At 41.0% G+C, this 19,867-nt stretch overlaps 1 protein-coding gene across 7 annotated transcripts in view; it reads left to right on the top strand.

Moving 5' to 3' along the window:
- Positions 1–19,867, top strand: part of SUSD1 (sushi domain containing 1) — a 249,583-nt gene that overhangs the window by 130,457 nt on the left and 99,259 nt on the right. The window lies entirely within an intron of this gene.

The raw sequence follows: 19,867 nt of genomic DNA, 5'->3' as shown, positions 1-19,867 counted from the left end.
TTCTACACCAAAGTTTATAGCAGCCTTGTCTACCTTTTTTATTACTCTCTGATATAAATGACCTGTGCCTTCCTTTAGTAACAATGGGTTGAAACGTTATAAAGCCCGTGGCCAGAATCCATGTGTTCATAGGGAAGGGGGAAGAATGTGAGTGATGTGTAATCTTCCCCTTTACCTACAACCTCAGTAACTATGACTGTTCCTTTATCATGAGCCATGACACATTAAATGCAAGCAGCCGTGGGCCCACAGTCAACTTGCTGAATATACAGACGGAATGTACTAGACTTGGCTTTTAAACTCTGAATCCGTGTTCTTTAACTGTCTTCTCTAACTGGTGGTGTAATTCCAAGGCTCAGTAAGAAATTAATGGAGAAGACAGAGGCGTGTGGCTTTCCTGAGTAACAATGGTATTATCCCTTTTCTCCCTCTTCTAGGCCTGGAGAATAAAAAGCAAGGGGGTGGAAACCAGGAGACAGTTATATTGTATAACCTCAGGGCAAGGTGCATATGAACGTGGCCCTGGAACTGTGCAGTGTTGCAGTCCTGAGGAAAAGGGACAGTCTTTCTGATAGGATGGACTTGTGTGTCCTCTCTCCATGAGCTTCCTGGGTGTTAGTGAGGGTCAGATCTGTGTGGTCTGAGCTTGTGTATTGCAGATGAGGAAACAATAGAAACAGTAGAAACAGGTGGAAACTGTCTATGAAGCTGCCCTGGGAGATCCAGGTCCAAGTATATCCCCTCAATTAGGAAGAGTCAGAGAGAGGGAAGTAATATCCTGACACCTGGATGTTCAGTAACAGCTGTCAGCCCCTGGCCCTGCCAGCTTAGGCAGTATTAGGAATAGTTGTCTTTTGTCCTCTGAGGTACTACCTTGGCCTACAACCGCAGATGAGTGTTTAGAAACTTTCCTGCTCTCATCTTAGGTGATTTATAGAGTAGAGCTCTCAAAAGACTAATACAAATACCTTTCTACTTTTAATCTTTATGTGCAGCTATTCAAACTCATACTATTTTCACAGCTCTTGAATGAAATTTGGAATCCTTACAAATTATTGTGGTTACTGTAGGGTAGGGTCTCTGATGAGTAAGGTTTTTCCTAAAGTCTCCTCTATCCAAAGAGAGAATCTGAATTAATTATTGTTGTTGTTGTTGTTGTTGTTGTTTTACTGGTTCTGTAAACACCATATGTTTCTGTAGCCCCCTTAATTTCCAGCTCTACAATTAACTGCCAAAGAAGTTACTGTGGTCCACATGGGAACTTGGCAAAGTTGTCGTTGAAAGCAAGAAATCCCACCTGCTCAGTATCAAAAGTTTCTGGGTAAAATAACTGACTAAATATTAAGTAAAATGTTCGGTAAACTGTACTTCTGAGTACATAACACAGTTGCTCAGTAGTATTACTGAACAGAAGCAGGTGCTGAAGTTTGCAGAAAGGATGTATATCTTTCTGCAGTTCTTTTCTAACAGTTTCCTCATAAACATGGCGGCGGGCAGCTTGAGGTCCTCTAAATTCACCTGGGAGCTTTACCACAATACTGTTCTTTTTTTTTTTTCCCCCAAGCAGATTCGTGGTTAAGGTGGGGAGGGCATCTCAGGAGAGCAATAGTGGGTCTTCCCGGGAGAATGCAGGGTCTGTCTGCCCAAGGGCTGCCCAGGCAGCACTTGGAGTCGCTTTGGAGTGCCTCTAAATAAAGCCAGGTCCAAGCTGAGGATGGAGGCAGGATCTCCCCCTATTGACTGTCATGGGGAAGCGTGTAGAAGTGAGCACCGAGACCCAGTTGTGAGCTCCCTTCTAGGTTAGGAATCAAAATTAGAGGTTGACCAGATAGGAGCAGATTGTTCCCTGGCTGATTTGTGTGTCTGCATGCCTGAGGTTTTTGTTTATCTCCACTGGAGTTTTTGTTGATACACATTCTTCCATTCCATCCTCATAACAGTCGTGTGTGGTGGGAAGGTTAGGGGTTACCGTTTTTCCCACTTTAGAATGGAGAAATGGGTTCAGACAGGTATGTGGCCTGAGTTGTGGGGCCGAGTCGTCTGATGCAAGTCTAGTCCTCATTCCTGGGATTTGACTGGCCTTGAGCTCACCTTTGGACATCCCTTTTGGTTTTGGGGAGAGTCAGGCCTTTGTGTTTCTCTCTCCATATATGTGTTTTAACCATTGACCTTTCTACTGTAGCCGATCTTCTTTTATCTGTCTTTTCAGTAAAAGGTATCTCCCCCCGAGATCTCTTCTACAAGGAGCCACAAACCATCAAAGAGTTGGAGGTTAATTAGGGGAAATAGGTAATAGTTTGTCTCTGACTCAAGACCTGAAACTGTAGCTGGGCACTTAACCCAAGACCAGAGCAAAAGTGATTATCTTGCAATTCCACATTAGTTTGGGATCAAGTTAATACTTAAAGTGATGTTAAAGGAAGTAAAAAGGTGTTCCCTTTTTATTGCTGATCTCACATTTGGAGTTTCTAAACCTTCTCTTTTTCCATTCTATTCATCTAAGAGAAAACCAATGTTAGTAGTAGTCAATCAATTAGTGCTTTAGGGGCCTTTTGCCTGCATGACTGTTGTTGCTGAACTGAAGTGCTGCATTTTGGAGAGGAAAGAGGATGGGGCTTTCTTTGTGCCTAATGTGGACAGGTGATACATTGAAGCAAATCAATTAAAAAAGCAGTGTTCCTATTGTTTGAGAGAGAGAAGGAGAATAAATGAATCATTTTGGTGATGTGTGTGTGTATGCATGTGTATCCATATCCATACATTTTTTGGTGCAACCCATTTTTTGGGTTACAAACATGGGGTCAAACTACATGTGTAGTTTTGTAAACTGCTTCTTTCATTTCTGGGCACATTTTTTAAATGCAGTCAATGGTGACCGCATTAGAATTTTGTGCCATATTTTATTTAGCCAATACTCTTTTGTGCATTATGTATTTAGGATGTTTCCAGATGTTTACTATTCTTATATAAATTGTATAATTGTGTGAAATTGAAAATGATATATGTTTTACGTTTACTACATATTGTCAGAGGAATCTCAGCAGAAAGTTTATACCAGTTTACAATCTCACTAGCAGAAAGCCTCAGCACCACTGGGCACTGTTGATATCTTTCATCTTGATTAATCTGATGGGTGAAAAATGATGTTTCCATGCTTTATTTGCATATCTTTATTTTTGCATGTTGATTGGTCATTTGTAATTCTGTCTGGGTGGATTGCCTTTTTTCTCGGTACTTGGTTTGTCTTTTATTGATATGAAAAGCTCTTTGTATCATAGTAATTTTTATTCCTGGCTGTCATATATTTTATAAACAAATTTTCTAGTTTATCATTCTCCCTTTTGACCCTGATTGTGTCATATCTTGCCACACAATACCTTAAAATTTAGGTAGTCAGATTTATCCATTTTTTCCTTATATATTGTATCTTTGGTGCCATGCTTGAGGGACCTTCCAATCTCAAGGTAATAAATATAATTCAGCAGTTTTAAAAAACATTTAAATCTAGGGGCGCCTGGGTGGCTCAGTCGGTTAAGCGGCCAACTTCCGCTCAGGTCATGATCTCGCGGTCCGTGAGTTCGAGTGCCGCGTCGGGCTCTGTGCTGACAGCTCAGAGCCTGGAGCCTGCTTCAGCTTCTGTGTCTCCTTCTCTCTCTGCCCCTCCCCAGCTCATGCTCTGTCTCTCTCTGTCTCAAAAATAAATAAACAATAAAAAAAAAATAAAATAAAAACATTTAAATCTTTAATCCATCTGAAATTTATTTTAGTATACAGAGTGAGGTTCGGGACAGAGGGGATCTTTTTTTTTTTTTTTTTTTTTTCTTTAAATTAAGCTGTTAAATGGTTTTAGCCAGTTGTCCTATTAATATTCACTGACTTTTTTCCCCTAGTGGTTTGAATTATATACTGAATTAGATACCAAAGTCTATTTCTGAATGTTCTCCTTTGTTCTGCTGATCTATTTCTGTGCCAATACCACCTGTTCTAACTTTAAAATAGGATTTTTAGTACCAAGTAAAATTAAGTTACCACTCTTTCTGTTAATTCTCAGATTATTCTCAGATCTTATTATATATTTATTCATGTGTACATATTTATTATACATAAACTAAGGAATTATTTGGTCATATTCCCCCCAAAATCTTAATATTTTTTTTGGTTGGAGTTGGGGGGCATGTGGTCAATAAAGAGTGCTCCTATCTCACAACATGGAATATGTCTCCATTTAATTTTGTGTGTGTCCCTCTCTAGAGTATTCTAGTTTTCAATTTACAAGGTAGCTTATGCTTATTTTGTGTTATGTATATCTAGGTATTTTCTATTTTGTTATCCTGGCCTCTTAAGTCACTGCCTCAGCTCCTGCCCCTGAACATGTATCCCATGGCCTCTCACTGCTGGTGTTCCTGGAGATGTCCTGCCCTGGAAGTCTGTCCTTTTTTGGGAGAAGTCACACCAAGGTGTCTCCCCCAACATAATTACTTTCCCAGGTATCCACTGGACTCATGGGATCCTTCCATGCCAAATGGAGGACCGCCTGCTCTCACAGGTCACTCCAGCCACACAAGTTTCCTTATTCATTTGACCCTTTGTCCTCCCATTAATGGAAGTGTAGCTTGTTCCCAGTGTGGATCCCACTTTTTTGTCCTATTGCTGCCCTGACAGCCTCAGCTTCTTGACCCTTGAGTTTCTTATCCTTGGAATCTGCTACCAGGCCAGCGTGTCTTCCAAAGGTTTACGGGACACAAGTCAGAAACTCTGAGTGTGGGGTCCCCTTGAAGCTTCTCTTTCCAGGCTGAGGAAAGATCCCCTTGTCATTGTGGTGGGGGATTGAAAATTCTTGGGACACCAATGGCTTTCTCCAAGGAATTTCTCTCTTTTGACCTTTTCCATTTAAATCACTTTACATCCTGGATATCAGGTGTCGTAAGACTATTTAAAAAACCTCATTTTAGAATGTGGAAGTATTGGCAACCTATTATTTTCAGTTTCTTAGAAATTTGGTCAAAACAAAAAGTCCAATTAGGGGTCAAAGGACATGAAACTATAGCTCACAAAAAAGAAATGCAAATGGCTCTAAAACATTTTTAAAAAAAGATGTTCAACCTCACTTTTAAGAAAAATGCAAATTAGTAAGATATCATTTCTTAGCTATCAATTTGAGGGGAATCCAGAAGTTTAACAACACACTCCACACACTCTTTTTTTTTTTTTTTTTTTTTTTTTTTTTTTTTTTTTTTTTGAGAGAGCGATCATGAATGGGGTAGAGTGGCAGAGGGAGAGAGAGAGAATCTGAAGCAGGCTCAATGCCCAGCACAGAGCCCAATGCGAGGCTCAATTCTATGACCCTGGGATCATGACCTGAGCAAAAATCAAGAGTCAGATGCTCAACTGACTGAGCCAGGTGCCCCCAAAAAACTTCCTTTTTTTTTTAATTTTATTTTTTATTTTTTTTAAATTTACATCCAAATTAGTTAGCATATAGTGAAACAATGATTTCAGGAGTAGATTCCTTAATGCCCCTTACCCATTCAGCCCATTCCCCTCCCACAACCCCTCTAGCAACCCTCAGTTTGTTCTCCATATTTATGAGTCTCTTCTGTTTTGTCCCCCTCCCTGTTTTTATATTATTTTTGTTTCCATTCCCTTATGTTCATCTGTTTTGTCTCTTAAAGTCCTCATATGAGTAAAGTCATATGATTTTTGTCTTTCTCTAATTTCACTTAGCATAATACCCTGCAGTTCCATCCACATAGTTGCAAATGGCATGATTTCATTCTTTTTGATTGCCAAGTAATACTCCACCACACACACACACACACACACACACACACACACACACACACACCACATCTTCTTTATCCATTCATCCATCAATGGACATTTGGGCTCTTTCCATACTTTGGCTATTGTTGATAGTGCTGCTATAAACATGGGGGTGCATGTGTCCCTTTGAAACAGCATACCTGTATCCCTTGGATAAATACCTAGTAGTGCAATTGCTGGGTGAAAAGGTAGTTCTGTGTTTAATTTTTTGAGGAACCTCCATAGTGCTTTCCAGAGTGGCTACACCAGTTTGAATTCCCACCAGCAGTGCAAAAGAGATCCTCTCTCTCTGCATCCTTGCCAACATCTGTTGTTCCCTGAGTTGTTGATGTTAGCCATTCTGACAGGGGTGAGGTGGTATCTCATTGTGGTTGTGTTTTGTATTTCCTTTATGATGAGTGATGTTGAGCATTTTTTCATGTGTCAGTTGGCCATCTGGATGTCTTCTTTGGAGAAGTGTCTATTCATGTCTTTCACCCATGTCTTCACTGGATTATTTGTTTTGTGGGTGTTGAGTTTGATAAGTTCTTTACAGATTTTGGATACTAACCCTTTATCTGATATGTCATTTGCAAATACCTTCTCCCATTCTGTCAGTTGCCTTTTAGTTTTGCTGATTGTTTCCTTTGCTGTGCAGAAGCTTTTTATTTTGATGAGGTCCCGGTAGTACATTTTTGCTTTTGTTTCCCTTGCCTCTGGAGACTTGTTGAGTAAGAAGTTGCTGCAGACATGGTCAAAGAAGTTTTTGCCTGCTTTCTCCTTGAGAATTTTGATGGCTTCCTGTCTTCCATTGAGGTCTTTCATCCATTTTGAGTTTCTTCTTGTGTATGGTGTAAGAAAGTGGCCCAGGTTCATTCTTCTGCATGTCGCTGTCCAGTTTTCCCAGCACCATTTGCTGAAGAGACTGTTTTTATTCCATTGGATATTCTTCCCTGCTTTGTCAAAGATTAGTTGGCCATACGTTTGTGGGTCCATTTCTGGGTTCTCTATTCTGTTCCATTGATCTGAGTGTCTGTTCTTGTGCCAGTACCATACTGTCTTGGTGATTAGAGCTTTGTAGTCTAGCTTTAAGTCTGGGATTGTGATGCCTCCTGCTTTGATTTTCTTTTTGAAGATCGCTTTGGCTATTCGGGGTGTTTCTGGTTGCATGCAAATTTTAGGATTATTTGTTCTAGCTCTGTGAAGAATGCTGGTGTTACTTTGATAGGGATTGCATTGAATATGTAGACTGCTTTGGGTAGTATCGACATTTTAACAATATTTGTTCTTCCTATCCAGGAGCATGGAATCTTTTCCATTTTTTTGTGTCTTCTTCAATTTCTTTCATAAGCTTTCTCTAGTCTTCAGTGTATAGATTTCTCACCTCTTTGGTTAGATTTATTCCTAGGTATTTTATGTTTTTTTGTGCAACTGTAAATGGGATCGATTCCTTGACTTCTCTTTCTGTTGCTTCATTGTTGGCGTATAGGAATGCAACCGATTTCTGTGCATTGATTTTATATCCTGAGACTTTGCTGAATTCATGAATCGGTTCTAGCAGTTTATTGGTGGAATCTTTTGGGTTGTCCATATAGAGTATCATGTCATCTGTGAAGAGTGAAAGTTTGACCTCCTCCTGGCCGATTTGGATGCCTTTTATTTCTTTGTGTTGTCTGATTGCAGAGGCTAAGACTTCCAATACTATGCTGAGTAACAGTGGCGAGAGTGGACATCCCTGTCTTGTTACTGACCTTAGGGGGAAAGAGCTCAGTTTTTCCCCATTGAGGATATTAGCATTGGGTCGTTCATATAGGGCTTATGATCTCAAGGTATGCTCCTTCTACCCCTACTTTCTTCAGGGTTTTTATCAAGAAAGGATGCTGTATTTTGTCAAATGCTTTCTCTGCATCTACTGAGAGGATCATCTGGTTCTTGTCCTTTCTTTTATTGATGTGATGAATCACATTAAGTGTTTTGTGGATATTGAACCAGCCCTGCATCCCAGGTATAAATCCCACTTGGTCGTGGTGAATAATTTTTTTAATGTATTGTTGGATCCGATTGGCTAATATCTTGAAGATTTTTGCATCCATATTCATCAGGGAAATTGGTCTATAGTTCTCCTTTTTAGTGGGGTCTCTGTCTGGTTTTGGAATCAAGGTAATGCCGGTTTCATAGAAAGAGTTTGGAAGTTTTCCTTCCCTTTCTATTTTTTGGAACATCTTCAAGAGAATAGGTGTTAACTCTTCCTTAAATGTCTGGTAGAATTCCCCTGGAAGGCCATCTGGCCCTGGACTCTTGTTTTTTTGGCAGATTTTTGATTACTAATTTGATTTCCTTACTGGTTATGGGTCTGTTGAAATTTTCTATTTCTTCCTGTTTCAGTTTTGGTAGTGTATATGTTTCTAGGAATTTGTCCATTTCTTCCAGATTACCCATTTTATTGGCATATAATTGCTCATAATATTCTCTTATTGTTTTTATTTCTGTTTTGTTGGTTGTGATCTCTCCTCTTTCATTCTTGATTTTATTTATTTGGGTCCTTTCCTTTTTCTTCTTGATCAAATTGGCTAATGGTTTATCAATTTTGTTAATTCTTTCAAAGACCAGCTTCTGGTTTCATTGATCTGTTCTACTGCTTTTTTGGTTTTGATAGCATTAATTTCTGCTCTAATCTTTATTATTTCCTGTCTTCTGCTGGTTTTGTGTTTTATTTGCTGTTCTTTTTCCAGCTCCTTAAGGCATAAGGTTAGGTTGTGTATCTGAGATCTTTCTTCCTTCTTTAGGAAGGCCTGGATTGCTATATACTTTCCTCCTATGACCGCCTTTGCTGCGTCCCAGAGGCTTTGGGTTGTGGTGTTATCATTTTCATTGACTTCCATATACTTCTTAATTTTCTCTTTAATTGCTTGGTTAGCCCATTCATTCCTTAGTAGGATGTTCTTCAGTCTCCAAGTATTTGTTACCTTTCAAAATTTTTTCTTGTGTTTGATTTCGAGTTTCTTAGTGTTATGGTCTGAAAATATGCATGGTATGATCTTGATCTTTTTGTACTTACTTAGGGCTGATTTGTGTCCCGGTATATGGTCTATTCTGGAGAACGTTCCATGTGCACTGGAGAAGAATGTATATTCTGCTGCTTTAGGATGAAATGTTCTGAATATATCTGTTAAGTCCATCTGGTCCAGTGTGTCATTCAAAGCCATTGTTTCCTCGTCGATTTTTTGATTAGATGATCTGTCCATTGCTGTGAGTGGGGTATTGAAGTCTCCTACTATTATGGTATTACTATCAATCAGTTTCTTTATGTTTGTGATTAATTGATTTATATATTTGGGTGCTTCCACATTTGGTGCATAAATGTTTACAGTTGTTAGGTCTTCTTGGTCTATAGACCCCTTGATTATGATATAACACCCTTCTGCATCTCTTGATATAGTCTTTAAAGTCTAAATTGTCTGATATAAGTATGGCTGCTCCGGCTTTCTTTTTTTGACCATTAGCATGATAGATGGTTCTCAATCCCCTTATTTTCAATCTGAAGGTGTCTTTAGGTCTAAAGTGGGTCTCTTGTAAACAGCATATAGATGGATCTTGTTTTCTTATCCATTCTGTTACCCTGTCTTTTGATGGGAGCATTGAGTCCATTGACGTTTGGAGTGAGTACTGAAAGATATGAATTTATTGCCATTTTGATGCTCATTGAGTTGGAGTTTCTGGTGGTGTTCTCTGGTCCTTTCTAATCTTTTGTTGCTTTTGGTATTTATTTATATATGTACATATTTTCTTTTCATCTTTTCTCCCCTCAGAGAGTCCCCCTTAAAATTTCTTGCAGGGCTGGTTCAGTGGTCACAAACTCCTTTAATTTTTGTTTGTCTGGGAAACTTTTTATCTCTTCTTCTATTTTGAATGACAGCCTTGCTGGATAAGGAATTCTTGGCTGCGTATTTTTCTGATTCAACACACTGAATATATCCCGCCACTCCTTTCTGGCCTGCCAAGTTTCTGTGGATAGGTCTGCTGCAAACCTGATCTGTCTTCCCTTGTAGGTTAGGGGCTTTTTTTTTCCTTGCTGCTTTCATGATTCTCTCCTTGCCTGAGTATTTTGTGAATTTGACTATGGTATGCCTTGTTGATGGTCAGTTTTTGTTGAATCTAATGTGGGTCCTCTGTGCTTCCTGGATTTTGATGTCTGTGTCTTTCTCCAGGTTAGGGAAGTTTTCTGCTATGATTCGCTCACATAACCCTTCTACCCCTATTTCTCTCTCTTCCTCTTCTGGGACCCCTATGATTCTGATGTTGTTCCTTTTTAATGAGTCACTGATTTCTCTAGTTCTTAAAATCGTGCTCTTTTGCCTTAATCTCCATCTTTTTTTCTGCTTTGTTATTCTCTGTAAGTTTGTCCTCTATATCGCTGATTCTCTGTTCTGCATTGTCCATCCTTGCTGCCGCTACATCCATCTGTGATTGCAGCTCAGTTATAGCATTTTTTATTTCATTCTGGCTATTTTTTACTTCTTTTATCTCTGCAGAAAGGGATTCTAATCTATTTTCGACTCCAGCTAGTATTCTTATTATCGTGATTCTAAATTCTGATTCAGACATCTTGCTTGTATCTGTGTTGGTTAAATCCCTGGCTGTCGTCTCTTCATGCTCTTTCTTTTGGGGTGAATTCCTTCTTTTTGTCATTTTGAAGGGAGAAAGGGAATTAATGAGGTAGAAAAATTGAAATTAAAAAAGATTAAAAAAATATTAAAATTAAAAATTAAACACACACACGCAAATCGAATAGATGATGCTAGATCCTAGGTGTGTTTTGGTCTGGGTGTTAAAAGTGGTTTGACAGATTCGAGAGAAAAAAAGGGGGGGTGGTGGAAGGAAATCGTTTGAGAATTAAAAAAATGAATACACTGAAGTAGACTAAAATGAGATGGGGGGTAAAATAGAATTTGAAAAAATACATGCAAAAGGAAAGAATATAGTAGAAAAAATTAAAGAAAAATATATTTAATAAAAATTAAAAATAAATATGAATTTTTTCATTGTCTGTATTTAAGAAAAAAGAAAAGAAACGAAAAAGAGAAGAATAAAAAAAAGAAAAAAGAAATCGTTTGAAAATTTGAAAAAGTGAATACACTGTAGTAGAGTAAAATAAAATGATGGGAGTAAAAATTTGAAAAAATTTACATGAAAGCAAAAAATATAGTAATAAAAATTAAAAATATTTTTAAAAGAGATTGGAAGTAAAAGTGAAGTTTTTCTCTTTCTGCATTCAAGAAAAAGAAATGAAAAAGACAAAAAAAAGAAAAAAAGGAAATTGAAAATTTGAAAAGGTGAGTACACTGAAGTAGACTATAATAAAATGATGGAAGTAAAGTAGAATTTGAAAAAATTTACACAAAAGTAAAAAATATAGTAATAAAACTTAAAGACGGATATTTTTAATAAAAATTGGAAATAAAAGTGAATTTTTTCTCTTTCTGTATTCAAGAAAAAGAAAAGAATTGTAAAAGAGAAAAAGGAAAAAGAAAAAATATATAATAGATGAACCTGCTAACAGATTGAAGTAGGACTGAAATTGCTTTGTTTTCCCCTAGAAGTCAGTCTACGTAGCTCTTTATAGTCCATAAATTAAGCCGGTATGAGGCTTGTGTTCTTGAAGAGCAAAGTTGGCCCAGTTGGGCGGGGCTCGGTGTAACAGCTCCACTCTCCACTAGATGGCGCTGCTAGCCTACTGGGGTGGATTGTTGCAGTGCTCGTAGGTGCGTATGCGCATGCGCGGGAGCGGTGAAAATGGCGCCACCCAGTTACCTGTTCTGTTCTCCCGGATCAGCAATTGTGTACCGGTCCTCTGTCTTCAGCTCTCGTCCACTCCCCACTTTTTCACTCTCTGTGACCAGGCCCCAGGCAGTACCTTCTCCCAAGTTTTGTCTCAGATGCGGCTGTTTTCCCCGGCCCCTTGCTTCCGAAGGACTGTGGGTTTGACCCGTTCCGCCCCTCTGCAGGAGGGTCTCACCGAGCAATGGCTGAATGAGCAATGGCCAAATGTCGGCTGCAACCAGGAATGCCTGCTGGACCCTGCTGTTGACGGTGCCCCGAGACTGCAGCCAGGTGCCAGCCCGCCCCAGAAAAAGTTCATGAGACAGTGTAGCAGCAGCGTTTCAGGGATTATGGAAAATCACTACACACATCTGGCACCAGACTTCACCCTCAACGACCTTGCCCCAGTACCAGCGAATGTGGCTGCCTTCTGGGGTCTGCTGGGACCAGGTGGCTTCAGTCTCTACCAAATGTCCCTTCCAGCAGTGGAACCGCTTTTCCCCATGTGGCCTCAGAACCTCCCGGACTCCACTCTGTTCCTGGGGATTCGCCCTTCCCACCAGAGCACCACCAGGTATCGAGCTGCGGAGTTGCAGCCTTTGTGCTCCCCTTGTTTACAGTCTTAATGGAGTTTAAGCCCTCTCTCCTTTCTCCCTTTTTAGTTTAGTCCCTGCGGCTGTTTCCAATTTCCCACTTTCTCTCCAGCTGCTTTTGGGAACGGGTGCTTTTCCCGTATGCTCCCCCCTCCCCAGTCTCTGTCCTCTCTCCACCTGCAAAAGGGGTTCCTTACCTTTTGTGGCTTCTCGCTCCCCAAGTTCAGCTCTCCGCGCCGCGTGCCTGCTGAATTCTGTGGTTCAGGTTGTGCAGATTGTTGTGTTAATCCTCCAATCAGTTTTCTAGGTGTGTAGGATGGTTTAGTGTTGGTCTGGCTGTATTTCATGGATGTGAAACACACAAAAAGCTTCCATGCTATTCTGCCATCTTGGCTCCTCCCCCAACATACTTCCTTTTGAGGCTGTGGGGAAGCAGGCACTCAAACATTGTTAGAGAGGTTATGGAATGGTACAACCTCTATGAAAAGGAAGGGAACCTGGCAATACTTACATTGCCTTTGTCCAGGTGCCTTTATCCTGTAACTCAGAATTCCCACTTCTTGTAGGTTCACTTGCATATGTTGAAAATGACACATGTACAGGGTTACTTGCTGTGACCTAGTTCATAATCAAAAAAGCAGAGAAACAACCCATATGCCTCCCCGGAGGAAATGAACAATGATATCTCCATGTAACACAGTGGAATAACCATGCAGTTGTGGAAAGGGAATGGAGAAGAGCTTTATGTACTGATATGGAGAGATTTGTAAGATATATTGTTTTTTTTTTAATGTTTATTTTTGAGAGGGAGAGAGACACACACCCAGTGTGAGTGGGGAAGGAGCAGAGAGAAGGAGACAACAGAATTCAAAGCAGGCTCCAGGCTCTGAGCTGTCAGAACAGAGCCTGACATGGGATTTGAACCCACAAACCATGAGATCATGACCTGAGCTGAAGTTGGACACTTAACTGAGACACCCAGGAATCCCTCTAAGATATATTGTTTCAATGAGAAGAGCAAGGTAGAGAATACTGGATATGGTATGCTATGCTTTGTGTAAGAGGGGAAATGAAAATATGTATTCAATTTTATATAAAGAAACACTGGAACAATAACAGTGAATTAATGAAAATGGTTACAAATAGAGCAAGGAATAATGGGGTGGAGGTGGACAGGGTGAAAGTGAGTCTTTTGAGTGTTTATCTTCTTATTTTGTTGTGATTTTTTTTTTTCATTTTATTTTAGAGCAAGGGAGCACAAGCAGATGGTTGGGGAAAAGGGAGAGAGAGAGAGACAGAATCTTAAGCAGACTTTATGCTCAGTATAGAGCCCAACACAGGGCTTGATCCCACAGCCCTAAGAGCATGACCTGAGCCAAAATCAAGAGTTGGACGCTCAACCGACTGACCCACCCAAGCACCCCACCAAAGTATTATTTTAAACAAAAATATTTTCCTCCTTAATTCTGTTGCCAGCCATTAACTTAAACATTACATATCTGGCTTTCTTTCTTCTTTTTTTTAATGTGTATTTATTTTTGAGAGAGAAATAGAGAGTGGGCAGGGGAGGGACAGAGAGAGAAGGAGGGAATCCCAAGCAGGCTCCACACTGTTAGCACAGAGCCCACTGCCAGGTTCGAACTCATGAACCATGAGATCATGACCTGAGCTGAAATCGAGTCAGGTGCTTAACTGACTGAGCCACCCAAGCACCCCTACATATTTGGCCTTCTGAAATTTTCCCGAAGCTGCTTATTATTGAGTTCATTTTTCCTTGCTGCACAGTAGTGATTCAGATTTCTTAAAAGCTTTTTGTGAATCTTTGGTAATGTGACTTTGGGAGACAACTAGAAACTAGAAAGTGAATTTTTATAAGAGAAATATAGTAAAGACTATATATGCTTATAGCCATGTGTTAATTTTCTATTTGCTATGTATCAAATTACCACAAACTTAGTGGCTTAAAACAATACACACTTACTATGCCCCAGTTTGTATGGGTCAAGAGTCCAGGTTTAGTTTAGTTGGATTCTCTGCTCAAGGTATCAAAAGTCTGCAGTCAAGGTATTGGCTAGGTTGCATTTTCAGCTGGAGGTTCGACTGAGGAAAATTTCTGTAACGTGCTTATATAGATTGTTGGCAGTGTTCATTTCCTTGTGGTTGTAGGGCTGGGGGGGGGGGTTCCCAACATTTTGCTGGCTGGTGGCTGGTGGCTCAGGTCCTAGATGCCTGGATGCCTGTTTGTCTGCCACATGGCCTTCCTGAACACAACTGTCTAGTTCATCAAGCCAGCAACGAGAATCTATGACTGCAGGGAGGTGTTCAGTCCCTCTTTTAAAGGGCTTTCATCTAAGTTAGGCCCACCCAGGATAATCTCCTTTTTAACGAACTAAAAATTGGGGCACCTGGGTGGCTCAATTGGTTAAGTGTCCGACTTCATCTCAGGTCATGAGCTCATGGTTTGTGAGTTGAGCACCACATCAGGCTCTCTGCTGTCAGCGCAGAGCCTGCTTCAAATCTTTTGTCCCCCTCTCTCTGCCCTTCCCCTGCTCGTGTGTGCGCGTGCTCTCTCTCTCTCTCTCTCAAAAATAAATAAACGTTAAAAAATAATGAATTTAATTAAAAATTAACTAATTGGCCTTAATTATGTCTATAAAATCCTTTCACTTGTGCTGTATTCTGTTGGTTAGAAATAAGTTCCAATGGAGGGGGACATCTGATGTGAACACTAGGGGGCAGGGATTGTGGGCCATTTTAGATTTCTGCCTACTACAAGTTGCTAAAGAAAAAAAATCAATGATAAACTTTAAACCCCACTACGGTATTTCCTGGGTCCTTCTGACAGGGCTATTTGACTTTATGGCCAAACCCTAGGGCATAATTCTGTTCTAAGGAGAGGTGCCAAGGCTTACAGGAGTAGAAATGGTCAATGGCCCTGAGATTTTTAAGAAGGCAACTGGGTCTGTAAAACTGCTTTCTTAACTTTGACTGAACGCATTCACTTGGGTGAGGTACAGAGATTTTGGGGGAGGGAAAGGGTGCCATTTCTCTGTGTCCCTGGGCGCGTATCCTTTGGGTTAACAGGATTCAGGATTTGTGAGCTTGGCCTGAAAAAGTCTATCTCTGCCAGACTTGAGAGAAGTGGTGTGTGGCCTGGCGGGTTAGCTCTGTCCTATAGTCCCTGGAAGCAGCCATCCTGAGTCTTGGTGAACTGGGCAGAGTAAGGCAACATTGACCAGACTCAAGGCTTCCAGATGGTGGCCAGAGCTCCAGGGATCAGAGCTGGAGAGCACAAACGTCCTCCCCAGCCCCCAGGACCCTCCCTAGCCAAGGACTTGTTAGTAGGTGTATGCAGCAGAGTGGATGGGGCTGAGGGCAAAGCAGTCAAAACTCTTAGCCACCAGCTGTGACTCCCTGTGTCCAAAGTGCCTTCTGGTGAAGAGTGGACCCAAGAACCTGAAAGAGGGCTGAGTTTCAAGAGCCAAGGGAATTTGGCTTTTTGGGGGGTGGGTTGTGTTAGCTGTGTCTTGGGATCCTATAGAGATTAGCACCAGATGAGTCCAGGGCCCTTGTGGTTTGCAGGGACTTTGCCATGCTGGTGATGGTCAGGGACAGTGGGAGATACTTCATTATGTTGCCTTCTGGCTAAAGAAGGGCAGTGTGCAGGGCAGGGGAATTGTTATCACGGAGCCTAGGAAGGGGCATTGGCTGGGCAGTGCAAGTCCTGAGCTGAACAAGGAAGACCACGTGCTGGTCCTGGTCGCAGAACATACACGTCCACACTGTGTATGGCCCTGTAAGGGAGATGGTGCATGGGGCTGTCAGGTTCCAAGACTCCAGCCTGTCTCCAGCTTGCTACCAAGGGTACAAACCAGCTGAGTCTGACTTGGCTGCCTGTGATCTGTGTTCATCAGCATTCTTACTGGATTTCTCTTGGAAAATTAATACATAGCCATCTGGTCTATCAGTCTGAGTTTGGTGCATCTGAAATAATTGGCTGGATTAGATAAGATAGAGGCTGAAGGAACTCCACAAAGGCAAAAGGACCAGCCCCATACCAATCTCATGAGACTATATCTCAGTCTCCATTTCCTCCATCTTCCTCCACTTCCCCTCATTTCTACAGCCACTCCTCTGGCCTCCTCTCCCTCCACCCCCAGGCTGCTGCTGCTGAGCCCTGCAGGTCTCATGGAGAAGCCACTCAGATAGGGTTGGAGTTAGATGCAGAGCTGGAACCCACAGTGGAGATACAGCCGGGAGAGCATGGGAGGCTCAGTGAGAGCCAACCATAGAAAGATCAAGGCTTATAACATATAAAAGAAATAGAGACCCACTTCTAGAGGGAAGGGGGTAGCCCGCCCTCCTGGAAGGATGCATGAAGCTGAACAGCCTTGGGGAGTTGACTGACAGCTGGGGAGTTGGTCTGGCAGTATGGTCTGTATTGACTGTATTGCATACTTCACTTTCTAAGGTTGACCAGGGAGGTCATCGTCCTCAGCCTCTGCCTGCAAGTGGGTTGCCAAATGGCCCTTTATTGCCCATGCAGCTTTCATCAGCTTGGTCACCCAGGTGATTGCCCTCAATCCCTGAGACTTCACTGGTTTCCCATGAACATTGGGTTCATAGTACCTCTTGTCTGCCACTGCAAGCTAGCTTGTGTTTTAGGAAACTCTAACAAACTTTCCAAATGGACTTACCTTTCTTGCTGTAGGACTTCTGCTTTGCATAATCACTTGCTTGGTCAGCCACGAGGCTGCATGCTGATAAATCAGAAGTAAAATAAGTTGTTTGAAGTGAGTGACAGGAAAAAGAACTGATTTTGAGCAGATACTTTCTGAGTGAAATGAGAGCCTGAGACATGAGTCTGAAGAACAGGATGCCAACTTTCAAGCATTTCAACCAGGAAGCTCCAAAATTCTCTGAGCTCAGTGAATTCCCATTTAATTCTGAGGAGACTCCTCAGGGACCTAGTGAGTTTTTTTTTTTTTACCATAACACAAGGGATGGGGTTTCATGCACAGTGAAAGAAATCATAGCTTAAGTTAGTCTGAGTTTTACCATATTTTGGAAATGCTCCAAATAGGCCACATCCTCTAAGACCATAGTCTGTAGATTATTATTCTTTTTTATTATTCTCAGGAATAAACTTGCCGAATCACCACAGGTTATTGTTTGTTTGTTTAATGTTTATTTTCTTTATTTTTGAGAGAGAGAGAGAGAGAGAGAGAGACAGAAATGAGCAGGGGAGGGGCAGAGAGAGAGGGAGACACAGAATCTGAAGCAGGCTCTAGGCTCTGAGCTGTCAGCACAGAGCCCAACTCAGGGCTCAAACCTACAAACCGTTAGATCATGACCTAAGCCAAAGTCATATGCTTAACTGACTGAGCCACCTGGGTGTCCGTGGTCTGCTTTTAGCTACTAGTTTCCCGTATGTCATTGTCCGGTTGGTTTGGAGCATCCTGGGTCCACCTTGAGCCCACTTTACAGCCTGTGTGGCATTTGGAGATGTGCATTATTGGTGGTCCTCCTTGCTAAGGATAAAGCTTTGGTGGCAATTTCAAATCACCGAGGAATGATGGATTTTTAGGAAAGGGTGGGAATAAGTGTCTAACCATTTGGGAAAAACTTATTTCCAATAAATATGGCTAACAAAAGAGTTAAGAGCCCAATTACACGGAAGTCTTACACATCAGTAAGAAAAACCGTAAGCTCCTCCTGCAAGGGGGGAAGATGATCAGATAGTTCACAACAAGTCTGCTGACGTTTTTCTCTGGAAGTCATACCTGAATGTTTTAGCTTTTCTTGCACCAGTAAAAATGGAGCAACCGATGAAGAACCTGAGAACATTGGAGTAGGAAGCCAGGTGAACATCAGACACAGCTGACCAACATTTTCACTATCTAAAGGCTAGGTGTGATTTTCATCCTAGCCCACACAGTGTGTATCTTCAATTTCTATATTTCCAGATAATTTTTTTTTTTTTTTTGCCTACTACTCCTCTAATTGATGGCTTCCAATTGGTCACATCTCTCTGGGTCATATTTCTTAAACCCAAAGGAAGGCTTGATGTGCGTCCCCTATATTAAGCATGCTCGAGAAGCTTCCCCATATAGTTTCAAAGATATGAGACTGGAAGTGTAAAATCCAGTCCAGTCTGTTGTCAATTTATCATTCATTCTGAAACAAACTAGTGGGTTTTTTTGCTTTCCTTTTGACCCTGAATTTCCCCTGTATTGAGAAATCAGTCTAACCTTCATTTCACAACACCCAGCATATATCTGACTGAGTGCCTTCTGTGATGGAGTTCAGAGTGACAAGCAGAATGACAGGAAGCAATGCAGGAGGCCAGCAAATCCACTACTCAAATGGATTTGGGGCTGGGCCTTGAATGATTAGTAGGATTTTGTCCAGTGGAGAAGACCGGGAGGGAAATGCTAGTAATGGGGGTGGGTGTATAAGAATGTGAACAAAGGCATGAAATTTCAATAAGATTTTTTTTTATTTTAACTTGTTTTATTTTTTATTTTATTTTTTTAAATTTGCATCCAAATTAGTTAGCATACACTGCAACAGTGATTTCAGGAGTAGATTCCTTAATGCTCCTTACCCATTTAGCCCATACCCCCACCCACAACCCCTCCAGCAACCCTCAGTTTGTTCTCCATATTTATGAGTCTCTTATGCTTTGTCCCCCTCCCTGTTTTTATATTATTTTTGTTTCCCTTGCCTTATGTTCATCTGTTTTGTCTATTAAAGTCCTCATATGAGTGAAGTCATATGATTTTTGTCTTTCTCTGACTGACTAATTTCACTTAGCATAATACCCTGCAGTTCCGTCCACATAGTTGCAAATGACATGATTTCATTCTTTTTGATTGCCGAGTAATACTCCACTATGTATATATGGGTGTGTGTATATATATGTATATATACGTCTACGTATGTGTATATATATGTATATATATGTGTATATATACATATATATACACACACCCATACATACACACCACATCTTTATCAGTTCATCCATCGAGGGACACTTGGGTTCTTTCCATACTTTGGCTATTGTTTATACTGCTGCTATAAACATGGGGGTGCATGTGTCCCTTCGAAACAGCATACCTGTATCCCTTGGATAAATACCTAAATAGTACAATAGTACAATTGCTGGGTGAAAAGGTAGTTCTGTGTTTAATTTTTTGAGGAACCTCCATAGTGCTTTCCAGAGTGGCTACACCAGTTTGAATTCCCACCAGCAGTGCAAAAGAGATCCTCTCTCTCTGCATCCTTGCCAACATCTGTTGTTCCCTGAGTTGTTGATGTTAGCCATTCTGACATGGGTGAGGTGGTATCTCATTGTGGTTGTGTTTTGTATTTCCTTTATGACGAGTGATGTTGAGCATTTTCTCATGTGTCGGTTGGCCATCTGGATGTCTTCTTTGGAGAAGTATCTATTCATGTCTTTCACCCATGTCTTCACTGGATTATTTGTTTTGTGGGTGTTGAGTTTGATAAGTTCTTTACAGATTTTGGATACTAACCCTTTATCTGATATGTCATTTGCAAATATCTTCTCCCATTCTGTCAGTTGCCTTTTCGTTTTGCTGATTGTTTCCTTTGCTGTGCAGAAGCTTTTTATTTTGATGAGGTCC

The sequence above is a fragment of the Panthera pardus genome, unplaced genomic scaffold, assembly GCF_024362965.1.
Source record: "Panthera pardus isolate Hobbes unplaced genomic scaffold, ASM2436296v1 HiC_scaffold_20, whole genome shotgun sequence".
Taxonomy (NCBI): domain Eukaryota; kingdom Metazoa; phylum Chordata; class Mammalia; order Carnivora; family Felidae; genus Panthera; species Panthera pardus.
The sequence above is the reverse complement of the archived record's forward strand: the minus strand, read 5'-3'. Positions and strand labels throughout refer to the sequence as shown.